The 15,020-nt window shown below is 41.7% G+C and overlaps 1 protein-coding gene and 1 pseudogene across 1 annotated transcript in view; one reads left to right on the top strand and one right to left on the bottom strand.

The window, feature by feature from the left end:
• The window catches only part of ZCCHC7 (zinc finger CCHC-type containing 7), a 254,671-nt gene extending 254,371 nt beyond the window's left edge, over nucleotides 1–300 (bottom strand). The window contains exon 1 of the mRNA XM_042963889.1: nucleotides 141–300. The gene's annotated coding sequence lies outside the window, so the exon portion shown is untranslated. The remainder of the gene's footprint in view (nucleotides 1–140) is intronic.
• Nucleotides 301–2,195: 1,895 nt separating this feature from the next.
• LOC102960363 lies at nucleotides 2,196–2,762 on the top strand (annotated as a pseudogene).
• Nucleotides 2,763–15,020: the final 12,258 nt, after the last annotated feature.

Genomic DNA, 15,020 nt, shown 5'->3' with positions numbered 1-15,020 from the left:
TCTTCATTCCCATTTCACAAAAAAGGAAACATTCAGAGAGGTTACGCAACTTGCCCAGGGCCACAAGGTTAGGAAATGCACTGAGTGACCATGCCCAATCCTACTATTACTCAAGCATTCAACAAAGATTTACTACTTACCATTAGTCAAAATGCTTTAGATACTCCTTTTAGGTTATTTCATAAAACCTGTAGTCCTCTGGATGGCACTTCATGAACTGACATCTGCCTCCCTGTTGACCACCATGCTAAATCCTGAGCAGTCACCAGAAGACACTATGCTCTCCTATACCTGTGCCTTTGCAAAAGGCATTCCCAGTGCCTATAAAGTCCTTGTCTTTGTCTTTTAAATACACCCCTACCATACCCTACTGCACTCAAGCCCTGGGTCTTCAGGAAGAAGACCAGCCAGACAGAATAGGCATTCCTTCCCTTAGGCTTCCCTACAATTTGGACAAATCTCCATCAAGTCAATTATACTGTGTTTGCCTTACAGTTGTCTCCCAGCTGGATTGTGGACTCTCTCAAGGCAGAAGCTTTGACATTTTATCTTTGTATCTTCACAAGCTAACGTGGTACTTAGCAGACCCCAAGCACTCATTAAAGGTGTTAAAGAAATGAAGGCAAACTAAGAACTAGATGTGGATTCACCAGCTGTCAGATCAGTGGGGAAACCATGTCATGTCCCCAGATAAGTGGGATGCAGTGTAGTGCTCTATGACATTAAGACAGGCATAAAGAGCTGCAGGGTTCCCAAGGATACAGAGATCTGTAGATGAGGAGAGTAGTGTATATATATACACTTTTGCCTTGACATGGTGAGTTCTCATTTAGATGGCTTTTAGAAACTGAGAGATCTGGTCTCCTATTACAGTAATGGGAAAACTGAAGCCAAGAAAGGAAGAGACATGCCAAGAGTCACCTAGCAACCTAGCAGAGGCAGAGCTGTGTCTATAGTCTGGGTCTCTGAGTCTCTCCCCAAATTACACACACAGTAGTTCTGTTTCCACCTCCTGCAGTCTCTAGTCCACACTTCTTGAAATCATGGGTAGCAATATGCAAAATACCCTGAAGTCTCTCTTACAGAGAATGTTCTAGAGAGCCCACTTATTTGAGGAAGGAAGCACCTGTTTTCCCCCCAAGACGGTGGCAGTACTACATCAACAGTGAGCAGCTGAATTGGGACGAGGGTCCAGGACAAAGCAGAAATCTGCTGCAGAGAGCAGACAAGATGGGGGATGTACTATAGCAGGGTCCGGGTGAGTGTCGCATATTACTGTCTTTACTCTTCCATTGTAGAGGGAGGAGCTGCCTTTTTTCTTTGGTTCCAGTTTATCAGTAATATCTAGTACCCCTGAGAACTAACTAATTTTGACCACTCACTTAACAGTTGCTTTTGTACTTATTATTATTCATTCACTGAGAGCCTACTATGTAAGAGGACCTTGCTTGTCACTCCAAATATATTATCCTCTCTCCCATTCTCGAAATGACTCTGTGAGGGAGGTGTTAGCCCATTTCACTGGTATGGAAATTGCAACTTGGTAAGGTCAGGTGACTTACTGTAAATCATACAGCTGGGGTTCAAACCTAAGTCTTGTCTGAATCCAAAACGATGTTCTTTTCTATGCCCAAAGCTGCCTTTCAGAACTAAACTCTTTGAAGCGGAGACTATGATGACCTACCTCTATCTCTACACCCAGCACCTAGCCCAAGGCCAAGCACTCGGTAGGCTCACAAAGAACACTTGTGGAATAAGTGGATTTAGTATGGAGTGTCCGCGAAATGAAGGCCTGCGTGCAGTATGAACGATGTTGTGGGACAGCAGCAGAGGGAGCAGCTGGGCGTTTAGAAGTGGAGAAAGCCTCCCTCTGCAGAGGGGGACGCCAAATAAGTGGTCAGTAAGAAAAAAAAACATCAATCCAGCATTCTAACGGCAAAGAATCCTAACAGGCAATTCACAAAAGAAATCCAAACAGCCATGAACAATGATAAGAGGTGTTCAGCATCACTAATAATCAGAAAAATGCAAACAATCTCATACACAGTGGATGAGAATACAAATTGGAAAAGCCTTTGAGGAAGCTATCTGAAGTATCAAAATTATAAATTAGCTATGTCCTTAGGTGTATGTACAAAGATTGTGATACGAAAAATGGAAACGGCATAAATATTCATTAATGAGGAATAAAATACTTTGTGGCTTTTGGCTCAGAGGAGGCCATCCCGATTCTGGGTTATCAGACACCAGCCACCTCTATCATGCCACCTAAGTTCAACCCCCACAAGATCAAAGTCATTTATATACCTGAGGTGCACCAGTGGGGAAGTTGATACCACATCTGCATTGGCTCCAAAAATCGGCCCCTGGGTCTATCTCCAAAAAAGACTGGTGATGACATCACCAAGGCAACCAGTGACTGCAAGGGTCTGAGGATTACAGTGAAACTGACCATTCAGAACGAACAGACCCAGATTGAAGTGGTATCTTCTGCCTCTGCCCTGATCATCAGAGCCCTCAAGAAACTGCCAAGAAACAGAAAGAAGCAGAAACACATTAAGGACAGTGAAAATACCACTTTTGATGAGATTGTAAACATTGCCCAATAGATGTGGCACAGATCTTTAGCCAGAGAATTCTCTGGAACTATTGAAGAGATCCTGGGGACTGACCAATCCATAGGCTGCAATGTTGGTGGCCGCCACCCTCATGACGTCACAGATGACATCACTAGTAGTGCAGTGGAATGCCCAGCTAGTTAAGAACTACAAAGGAAAATATATCTTTTTTTTATTTTTTTAAACGTTTATCTACTTTTGAGACATAGAGAGACAGAGCATGAACAGGGGAGGGTCAGAGAGAGAGGGAGACACAGAATCCGAAACAGACTCCAGGCTCTGAGCTGTCAGCACAGAGCCCTGATGCGGGGCTCGAACTCACAGACCGAGAGATCATGACCTGAGCTGAAGTCGGATGCCCAACCGACTGAGCCACCCAGGCGCCCCACAAAGGAAAATATTTCAAAGGATCATTTGACAACCAAAAAGAAATCGAAAAATGAGGAATAAAATAAACAAGGACACATTGAGGGGTGCCTGAGTGGCTCAGTCGGTTAAGCGTCTGACTTCAGCTCAGGTCATGATCTCACGGTTCACGAGTTCGAACCCTGTGACAGGCTCTGTGCTGACAGCTCCGAGCCTGGAGCCTGCTTCAGATTCTGTGTCTCCCTCTCTCTCTGCCCCTCCCCTACTCATGCTCTGTCTCTCATTTCTCAAAAATAAATAAAACATTTAAAAAAATTTTTTTAAGAATGGGTCAGAATTTGCTAGATAGAGAAGGCAGGGGAATCTTCTGGCAAAGGAACAAGATAAGGGGAGGAAACTGACAGATGTGAGTCTCCTGCACTGAGAAACAACCAGTGGCTCTGAGTGTCCAGGACACATCATGAGGCAGGGAGAAAGGGAGACAGAGGTGAGTAAGCAGGACCCACAAATGGACACATTTCCATGCCACCTAATGAGCTTTCTTTCTACCCAGCCTCATGCCCTGCAAAAAATACCTTGAGTACTTTGGCTGCTCATTTCATTGGTGATTTCTCTTCCTACCCTAAAAAAAGAAACCCTAGAATAATGACTGAAGGGGACACCTAGTACAATGCCCTCATTTTGCAGGAGGGAAAACTAACGCTTGGAAAAAAAAGAAACTTGCAGGTTCCCAGCAAAAGTTTGTGTTAACAGTGGCTTCCAGTTCACAATCCAGCATTCTTTCTGTTGCACCGAAGTCTGAAAGGTTGAGGCAGAAACAGAGGCTGGCAAGTGAAATGAGTGAATGTTGCCCTTTAAAGTTTGGATGTTTCGCATTTGCCACAAATACAAACTTAATGTCTGTATAATTTTAAAATGTAATTATAGAAACTGTTATCACTTAAAGCCCATGCCTTGCAACTGGGAAGTGATATTCAATACAGGCTTTGAGTCTGAAGCAGCAATCAAGGTGATTCTCGGGAATTCTCAATGACATTGGTACCCATCTGGATTTGTTGAAAAGTTTAACATCCTTTTTTATTATTCATGATTTTGCAGTTCTTCAAATTGCAAGGTGATGGAGGGAGCACGCAATTTTCATCCAGGCTATGAAATCATTCTTGAAAATTTGGACGTTCGTATAGATGGCTTTTAATTTTTCTTAGAGACCTCTTTTCCTTATAAAATCATGAAATTTAAAAATATATATGCTATAAATTAAGCTATATAAATGATAATGGTCACATTACAATAAAATCCTAGGATACGGAGCTAGTATTTCAAGAATTCTATACTCATTTGTTATTATCCCTAGTTAGAATTGTATTCCTCAAGGCTCAGATCTAAGTGAGTATATAAGGACCGTTGACTAGCAAGCCCATTGAGATTCTAATTTATTTAAGAATCATTAGATTCCATACAAGAAATCTCAAGCATATCATCAGTAATGCGTTGAGAAGCAGCACACTCCCAAAGGTATGCCTTTATTTTAAACGTCCAGGAGCCCTAAACCCACAGATTCTAATGCATGAAGGGACACACATACCCAGAAAGGGACTAGCCTTATTCATGTCTCATTCTATGAGGGATCTGCTTTCTTTACCTGCCTGCCCCAGACTCCAGAATCATGCCTGCAATTTTCAGTCCAGACATGTCTTTGTAACTACATTAGCAATGAATTATTTTACTCAGGACTTTAGATTGACAACAGAAAAAAATTAATTGAGAATAATCAAGATTGCCCTATCAAATGAGTTATATACAGTTGACAACAATCAACTTAAACACAATTATATAAAATAAATTATAGATGTCATGCTTTGTGTCTCAACCATTAATATCCATTGTTTCTTACTAAATTGGTGAAACCACTAGCAAGGTGGGGCTTAAAATGACTGTCTCTATTCTGATAGAGTCCATATCTTCTACCTCTGCCTTCATTCTGGATCTGATATTCTTTCAAGACTGATTCCTGTGTACATTTGTGCCGTATTTCTCTTGCATCAGACCTATTAATTGCAGAAGATGCTAATCTCCCTATCTGCAATACCTCACACTTCACACTTTCTGTACAATCTTCGACAACTATATTTGCATGACCCTGGCAATCCCTATTCTTGCTTTGCTACTAGACATTAAAATCCTAGAACTACTACACATTTTCGTCAGAATGTTCAATGCGTCTCTCTCTCTCAAAAAGGCTTCTTTCCCCTGATGTGCTGTTGCTCTCAAAACTTACTCTCTAACCTTGTCTCTTCTGTGCCTGTGCTCAGCTATTGGGGGACAGGCAGAGTTTTTATCATCTGCCTCAGTTTCTTGGCACAGGGAAGAATCTATATACCTGACCGAACAGTACCCTAAAAAAGCTTTAGGCTGCTTAGCAGACCCAAACTCCGATTCTGCTCAGGTCGTGTTATCAAGGCTCCAGTTTCCTGTCTTCAAGGACCACCTGGGCAAACATTGACCAGATTAGACCAGGATAGAATTGTGTGAAATGGGACCAGGAAAGCAGTGAGCAGGGAATGCTGGGAGCTACTAGGCAGTAGAGGGTAAAAGTTACATATCTCTGGGGGAAAAAAAAAAAAAAAAAAAAAAAAGCTGTAGGCTGCAAAGAGTACTGCAATCAAGTGAGGACCAACAGGTAAACACAGACTATCAGGACTAAAATGGATCTCATGTGGTATTGAAGAAGAATAAACATCAAAAGTCAGTGTGTATGTTGGTGTGTGATAAAGATCGCACTTCAAATCGGTGAAAATATGGAATATTTGATAAATGATGCTGAAAAAAACTGCAAACATGAAATTAGAGCCTACCTCCATTCAAAAAATAAATTCCTGACAAATTACATATGAATTAGAAAAAGCATTTTAAAATGTAGTACTTTAAGGAGAAAGAAAACATTAAAAAATTAAAAGGCAAACCACAGAATAGGAGAAAATACTTCTCTCACATATACTAAACGATATTAACCATAACATATAATGAATTCTCACAAATCAATTAGGAAATTAAATGTCACCATAGGAAAAGAGCCAAGGATTCAAACAGGTACTTGTAGACAGAGAAATAAAAACAGTTGGTTAACATGAGATAATTCCTTTATTTTTATTGTTTTTCAGTTCATTTATTTTTGAGAGGGAGAGAACATGTGCTAGTGGAGCGGAGGAAGGGCAGAGAGATAGGGAGAGAAAGGGAGGTCCCAAGCAAGGGGGTCTGTAAGCACAGAGCTGGACGCAGGGCTCAAACTCTCAAACCATGAGATGATGATATGAGCCAAAACCAAGAGTCGGATGCCTTAACTAACTGAGCCACCATGGGATAATAATTGATCTTCCTAGTAGCCAGATAAATGGTAACTAAAACATAATGCAATTTTTGTAAATCAGATTTACAAATTTTAAGATTGATAATAACTTCATTGTTTCATTCATTCAAATAAATGTTCATTAAGAGTCTACTATGTGTCGTTCATGGAAAAATGATGAGAAAAAGAGACCCAATCCCTGTATTTATGTGTTTGGTTCAAAAATGAGTCTATGCTGCTCTTATAAGTGGTATATGGGGGGTCATATATATTTTTTTAGCCATTCTGCCAATCTCTGTCTTTTAATTGGTGCATTTAACCCATTTACATTTACTTTTTTAAGGTGTTTGTTTATTTATTTATTTATTTATTTATTTACAGAGTGCTCAAGGGAGGGGCAGAGAGAGAGAGAGAGAGAGAGAGAGAGAGAATCCCAAGCAGGCTCCATATCATCAGTGCAGAGCCTGATGCAGGGTTTGAACTCACATACCATGAGATCATAACCTGCGCTGAAATCAAGAGTTGGACAGTCAACGGACTGAGCCACACAGGTGCTCCGTTAATCCATTTACATTTAAAGTGATTGTTGACAATGCAGGTCTTACTTTTGCCATTTTGCTATTTGCTCTCTACATTTCTGATATCTTTTTGTTCCTAAATTCCTCCAACACTGCCTTCTTTTGTTTTTTATTTATTCTAGTATACCATTTTGATTCTCTGTTCATTTTCTTTTCTGTAAATTTTTTAGTTATTGTCTCAATGATTACCGTGAGGTTTACAGGTAACACCTAAATTTATATCAATCTAGTTTCAACTGATACCAACTTAGCTTCAGTAGCAAACCTAATCTTGCTCCTATCCAGCTCTCTCTGATAGCTCTAGGAGAGAATGCTTCCTTGCCCCTTTCTAGCTTCTGAGGTTCTCAGCAATGCTTGATCCTCCTTGACCTGTAGATTCATCACTTCAATCTCAGCCTCTGTCGTCACATGGCCATATTCTCCCCGCGTGCCTCTCTCCTCCTCTTACAAAGCCACCAGCATATTAGATTGGAATAGGGGCTTACCCTACTCCACTGTGACCATATCTATACAACTAATTGTACCTGCAATGACTCTATGTCCAAAACAGGTCACATTCTGAGATACCACGGGTTAGGACTTCAACATATCTTTTTGGGAGACACAATTCAACCTATAACGATATATCTCCATCATTTTGAAGGACTCACCTCTACCTCACTGATTCATTGCAGTCCTGGAAGAGAAAGTCCTACATTTAGAAAGAAAAAACAAACAAATAAAAGAAAACAAACAAAAAAACATTAGAACATCGTGTTAAAAGAAAGCAAAAGGTGAGCAGGAAATAAAGAACCCTACACTGGAAGCAAAGGAGAAGGGTGTAGGGCTGGGTATGACATGGTTTTACTGTGTGAACATTTATCTCTGTGCACTTTAATTTCCTCACCTACAAAACAAGGAGCCAGACTTAATTATTGCAAAGGCAGGTCCCTTTGGGTTCCCAGATTCTAAGATTCTTCCGCATATGCATTCAGTGTTAAAAGATCGTTTGCAAGTGATACAATGGGCTCTAATCTGTTTAAACTGATTCCTCAGACCGCTTATGCTCAGGGTCTCTCTGGGTTCATTTCCAATTACTTTCCTGTTGTCCGTGAGATAGTTTAGTTTATTTCAAAAACATCTGGAGGATTCACTAGTCTTAATTCCAAGTGTCAAATACAAAGGCCCCATTTAAAGCTCCATAATTAGAGCCAGATGTTTCTTCTAATGCAATTAAATGCTCTCATCTAATCTCGGTACCAGGACGAGTGCGGTGTTTCCTCTCAGAAAGATGCACATTACTGGGGTCGGACGGGAAAGGAGGGGAGCGGGAAAATTGAGGGTCGTGCTGTATGGTCTCCCTCATCATCCCACCTGTGAACATGGCTCCCATACATCCCTTCCCCACCCCCCCCCCCACTTACCTGCAGCAAGTGCTCCTCCAGGGCAAGTACTCTGTCTTATTCACCTCTGAGTCCCCACACACAGGCATTAGCCCCCAAACCAGGACCTGGCCCAGGACCAGTGTTCTGGGGAGTGAGGGAGGGAGCAAGGGAGGGAAATCAGTCATAAGATGAGTTTCATTACTGCTCTACTCCCACTCTACTCAGTCCTCTAGCCCCCTAAACTCAGATCTAGGAAACTTCTTTTGAGAAAACATGTGGTAGGGCTGCCTGGGTGGCTCTGTCAGTTGAGTGTCGGACTCTTGATTTTGGCTCAGGTCATGATCCCGCATCTGGCTCTACACTGGGTGTGGAGTCTGCTTGAGATTCTCTCTCTCTCTCTCTCTCTCTCTCTCTCTCTCTCCCTTTGCCCCTCTCCAGCTGGTGCAAGTGTGCTTTTTCTCTCTCAAATAAAATAAGATTAAATTAAATTAAATTAATTAAATTAAATTAAATTAAATTAAATTAAATTAAATAAATTAAATTAAATTAAATTAAATTAAATTAAATTAAATTAAATTAAAAAACACGTGGTAAATGTATATAACATAAAAACGTACCATTGAACCATTTTTTTTAAATTTTTTTTTAGCGTTTATTTATTTTTGAGACAGAGAGAGACAGAGCATGAACAGGGGAGGGTCAGAGAGAGAGGGAGACACAGAATCTGAAACAGGCTCCAGGTTCTGAGCTGTCAGCACAGAGCCCGACGCGGGGCTCGAACTCACGGACCGCGAGATCATGACCTGAGCCGAAGTCGGCCGCTTAACCGACTGAGCCACCCAGGCGCCCCCATTGAACCATTTTTAAGCAGATAGTTCAGCGGCATTAAATGTATTAACATTGTCATGCTACCATCAGCACCATCTATTTCCAGAACACTTTCATCTTCCCAAACTAAAACTCTGTGTCCATTAAACACTGACTCCGTTTCCCCCTCCCCTAGCCCCCGGCAGCCACCACTCTACTTTCTGTCTCTGTGAATGAATTTGACTCCTCTAAATACCTCATATAAGTGGAATCGTATAGTATTTGTCTTTCTGTAACTGGCTTAGCATCCTGTCTCTGAGCATAATGTCGTCGAGGTTAATCCATGTTTTAGCATGTGTCAGAATTAGGAACTGCCTCTTCCCCAGAGCCTCAGAACCCGTAAATTCCCTTCCAACGCTGAGATCTCCTATCTCTGTAGGAAGACATAGCTTTTCTGGTTAAATAAGAGCAAGGACTAGCCTAATCCAGCCTCCTGACCTTCATCGCGCTATCTTTCCAACTAGGCTTTCGGCCTCTTTGGCCCTCATTCATTTATTCATTTACTAGACACCTACTTGAGCTCCTGCTCTGTCCCAGTCCTGCTCTTAGCTTCTAAGACAGACGTATTATGAAGTTCATGAGATGCAAGAATGAAGGATTCATATATAACTGAAATAATGAGAAACATCTCCAGAAGCAACTCCATGAATCTCGTAAGAGGAGTAAGTGGCGAAAGCACTTGTGGAAAAACCAGGACAGGAGAGGAGCATGCTGGAAAGGAGGCTGGGCCGGAGCAGAGCCCTAGAGGCAAGACTCAGCCTCATGTGTCAGTGAAATTGCACGTGAACTGCCTAACTGGAGCACAGCGTGTTGAGGGATGTAGGGAAAGGGGGAATGTACCATGAAAGAATAGTCTGGGAAGCTCTAAAGGAAGGCAGAAGGCAGGTCTCAGAGACCTATGTATGCTACATAGGGAATTTGGCTTTCTTCTCAGGATAAGCAAAACCCACGAAGGTTTTAGGAAAGGTAACATCGTCAAATGCATGTTTTATCTAATCTGCTAGTAACGTGAGACTAGAGGTAAGACACCAGTTAGGAGAATGTTGCCTTAGACCAAGTGGAGTGACCCAGTCATGGTGAGATGGGGCAATAATGTGCTTGACCTGGCTCATACCAGCTCGTGAGAGCCAGTTGTCAAATTTTCAAGAATTTTGCAAGTTGGTTGTTAAACATAGTCACTGTTAAAAATTAAATTATGTAAACTTACAATTAAGTGAATTATAATTTAAAATGGTAATAAATACTCAACATTCACTACTTCCTAATTATTATATTACCTTTGCTGTTCCAGAAGTTTATGTCTATCCGATCTATACAGTAGAATATGCTACTGCTCTGCTCTTCCCAATGACATCACCCTGGTAATTTGAAACTGGTCATTGGGGGAATATTTTTGCCAGAGGAATTAGTAGCTGCTTGAAATCGGGACTTTTTTCCCCCTGAGAGCCAGTTATTAAACATTTGGTGCCTGGCTGTCTTGATTGGTGGAGGGTACAACTCTTGATCTCAAGATTGTGAGTTTGAGCCCCACTGTGGGTATAGAGATTATTTAAAAATAAAATCTTAAAAAAATTAAAAAATAAAAATAAATAAAAGACATTTACCAACACACCACGGGATGTGGTTACCACAGTGTAGAGAGATGCACTCAGAGAAAGGGGAAATAGTAGAATCTTCTGGTCGCTACCTGGGCAGACAGAGCCAATGTGCTAGTTAAAAAAAAAAAAAAAATCGTCTAGTTTCAGTAGGAAAACTACTAAGGCTAGTTTCAGTAGCCTTCCTCCAAGGGGGCACTGTGCTGATCTAAAATCCATCAGGGACCTTGCAGCACAGAGCAGGTATTCTTTTAATTCTCAAGGATTCTGCTGATTCTGTTCAGGCTGTTAGTGCAGAGCCAAGGATGTTATTTTGTTGGCCAGTAATTTGCAACCAAGGGAAAGTAGAATGACAAAAATCCTGTTTTCCTCCCACCTCCCTGAGGTTTTGATTGAATAGGTCTGGACATCCTCAGAAAGCTTTAGCAGCCATAGCATGGGTATAATAAGATTATATTTTCATATTACAAATAATACCATCACTTTAGATTGGAAATGGATGAGAGAAGGAGGGTGGAAGCAGAGGCAGGGCAACCAGTCAAACAATTGTTACAGTCACACTGGGGAGAGGTGACAAGAACTGAATTGGGGAAATGGCAATGGGGGACTCAAAAAATGTGGGAGAGGTAGAATTAACAATGCACAGATGCCTGGCTGGCTAGTTGGTAGAGCACACAACTCTTGATCTCATGGCCATCAGTTCAAGCCCCATGTTGGGTATAGAGATTACTTAAAGATAAACTTTTTTTTTAATGTTTATTTATTTTTGAGAGAGAGATAGAGAGAGAGAGAGAGCATGAACAGAGAAGAGGCAGAGAGAGATGGAGACAGAATCTGAAGCAGGCTTCAGGCTCTGAGCTGTCAGCACAGAGCCTGATGCGGGGCTCGAACCTATGAACCATGAGATCATGAAGTCAGACACTTAACCAACTAAGCCACCCAGGCACCCCAAGATAAAATCTTAAAAAAAAAAATACACACCAGTTAGTTGAATGTAGAGAAGGGGAAGAGTCATTGGGTAGTGGGTAGAACCATTTATTGAGACAGAGAAACCAGAGGAAGAGCAGATTTTTTTGAAGGGAACCACTTTTAGACTCATTGATACTGAGGCACCTTTGGACATCCAAGTGGTAAAGTCCGGAAGGTGGTTGGACATAGAGGAAAGGTGCTCAAAAGAGAGTACGACATGTATATGAGTTGTATACTTGGGAATCTTCAGTTGGAGATGACATTTGAAATATTGGAAGGAGGGATGGCTGGGTGACTTAGCTGGTTAAGTGTCCAACTCTTGATTTCAGCTCAGGCCATAATCTCACGGTTCATGGGATCGAGCCCCATATTGGGCTCCATGCTATTAGCAAGGAGCCTGCTTAGGATTCTCTCTCTCCATTCTCTCTGCCCCCACCCACTCACATGTGTGCACACGCACTCTCTCCCTGTCTCTCTCCTTCTCTTTCTCTTAAAATAAATAAATAAACTTAAAAAAAAAATGTTGGATGGAAATGAGCTTATTTAGGGATGATATATAGAGTGAGAAGAGATAAGGACACAATTCTGGAAGTTGGACCCCAAAGTTTAAGAGGCAGACCAAGGAGCCAGCAGCAAAGGATCAAGGGGGAAAGATCAGATACCAGGATAACATGGTAAGAGAAGTAGGAGAAAACTGGAAGGCAGTGGTGACTTTTAGAAGAGTTTGGGAGACAAGATTGACTGTGGTGTCAGATAACACCAAGTAAAAACTAAAGAGTTCACCAGACACAGCAGTAAGAGGTGCCCAGAGTCCATCTTCAGAGCAGTCCGAGTGAAGAGGTGGGAACAGAAGCCCGAGTGCTTGAATTTGAGGTTACAGAGAAACATGCGGTAAGTCTTTGAGGGGCATACTAGAGATAGGGAGTAGCATGAATATTGGGGGGGAGTGAATGCCTGGCTGGCTCTGTCAGAAGAGCATGTGACTCTTGATCTCAAGGTCTTGAGTTCAAGGCCCATGTTGGGTAAACTTACTTTAAAAAAAAAAAAGATTTGGGGAGCTCTTGTGATGTTTTTAAGTAGGAGATACCTGACAACATGGCTGTTGGAAAGTGAAGAAGAGATTGGAAAGGCAAGAAAGACTGGAAATGACCAATAAAGTGACCTTTCAAGGTAGACGGAAGGGATTGGAACTGTCAGTTTCTTGAGTAACGAACACACGAATCACCCGGGGATCTTGTTAAGATTCAGATTCTGATTCAGTAGGTCTGGGGTGGGGCTTGAGATTTTCCATTTCTAACATGCTCCCCGCTGAAGCTGATGCTACCCGTCTGTGAACCACACTTTGAGTAGCAAGGGGCTAGAGTTCTGAATTGTAATTGTGCATTCTTTTGTCTGTCTCCTTCCCTAGACCCTGAAGCAGAATCCTTCCAGATAATCCCTATTGTCTAGCACAGTACCTGTCATATAAACGTTTGTTGAATATATTGAATATACGAAGATTAAAAAGTAGGGAGGAATCCTAAAAGTCCAATAACACCAGAACGGACAAGTAAATTATAGTACGAGTATGCTTTGGAATGTTCTTAAGTAATTAAAGCGATCATTGTAAAATCCATCTCATAATATAGGGAAATGGCTACAATAAAATTTTAGAAAGCAGGTGAGTTTTTACTTATATTTTGATGGCCACTCTATGAAAGTATGCATTTGGACAAGAACTAGAACGGAACAGGAAAAAAATGTTTGATATGTTGGAGCAAAAGGATCATGAATGAATTTTTACACTTAGATTTCTGTCAATGTTGTCAGAATTCAGGCAAAAAAAAAAAAACCCCTCTGTTCACATGTGAAAGAAAATCAGACATGGATATTCTGTGGAAAATCAAAACAGAGAGGAATAATCTAAACACATGGTAGCTTCGATTTGGGATTGTATGTATTTTTTTTAATATATATATTAACTTCTCATTGCACATTCTTTTATTCTGACTTGACAGGTTCTCCCTTCCTTTGTCCCATCTTTCCTTCCTTTCTTTCTTTTCTTCATTGCTTCCCCTCTCCCCTCCCTCTTTTTAAGACATTGCTCCCTTAAGGAATTCCCATTCCCAGTGATCTCTCGTCAAAGGAGCACATGAATAGCTGACATTATGTAATGCTTTGACATTTGGCATTCCCAAGGCGTTACCCCACCCCTGATGCAGAATAAGTTGTCAGAGCATGAAATTGGTATTTTTACATATTCTTAATGTACAGATGTCAGTCTGAAAACCATTCACTAGTATTATGATTACATTCTTTGTCTCATTTTCTTTCTATGCCAAGATCTGTTCCTGTGATTTCATTTCTTTTGGGAGTTTCAAAGAGGGAAGACAAAACTTTAATAATCCAGCTTACTGACTCTGCCAAAAGGTAAAAGTAAACTTTTAAGTGTCTCACCATCTCTGGCAACGATACTTCTGGCACAGGAGCAAATATGTAACGGGAAGGACCAGATGTAAGCTGGATATACAATCAGTGGCCCACTTGATGGTGCCAGATTCCTCATTGTGTTCCAGATCGAATCTGCTTACAGTGTACAAGTTTGTTTTTCTGTGTTCATCACACAAATGAGTGGCCTGGGCTTATGGGAGAAATAGCATGTCTAAAAATAATAACTTTGCAGGGGCGCCTGGGAGGCTCAGTCAGCTGAGCGTCCGACTTCCACTCAGGTCATGATCTCACAGTTTGTGAGTTCAAGCCCCTCATCGGGCTCTCTACTGTCAGCACAGAGCCTGCTTCGGATCCTCTGTCCCCCTCTCTCTGCCCCTCCCTCACTCGTGCTCCCTCTCCCTCAAAAATAAATAAACCTTAAAAGTATAAGAATAATAACCTTGTAGAAAATACACAAGATAAGAACCAGAAGGGTTTTAGAGACAGTCTCATCCATCTTCCCATATATGCCCCTAGAAGATCCCTGACAGGTGAGAAACCAGTCTCTGTTTGAACACCTTCGGTACCTCACAAAGCAACCCATTTCATATGTGGCAAATACTGTTCAGCATCCTTTCTTCTTTCTACGAACAGCCCCAGCTTCCTTTGGAGGAACTGCTACTTCTTCATTCCATGTGGTTCTGACAGGACAGAGGTGATGTGCTGCTCCCTGGCCTGTATTCCCTCGCATCCATTCCTCGCTTTTCTCTCGTCCCTCTCTGTACTGCAGGGGGGGGGCCACAGGCCCTCAGTCCCAGGCTCTCGGCTGGGGTTTGGGTGAGTCTGACCAACGGGAGGCACTGGTAGGAAACTGGAGAGGGAGGAAAGGGAGAAGCCAAAGTATTTCT

The sequence above is a fragment of the Panthera tigris genome, chromosome D4 (assembly GCF_018350195.1).
Source record: "Panthera tigris isolate Pti1 chromosome D4, P.tigris_Pti1_mat1.1, whole genome shotgun sequence".
NCBI lineage: Eukaryota > Metazoa > Chordata > Mammalia > Carnivora > Felidae > Panthera > Panthera tigris.
The sequence above is the reverse complement of the archived record's forward strand: the minus strand, read 5'-3'. Positions and strand labels throughout refer to the sequence as shown.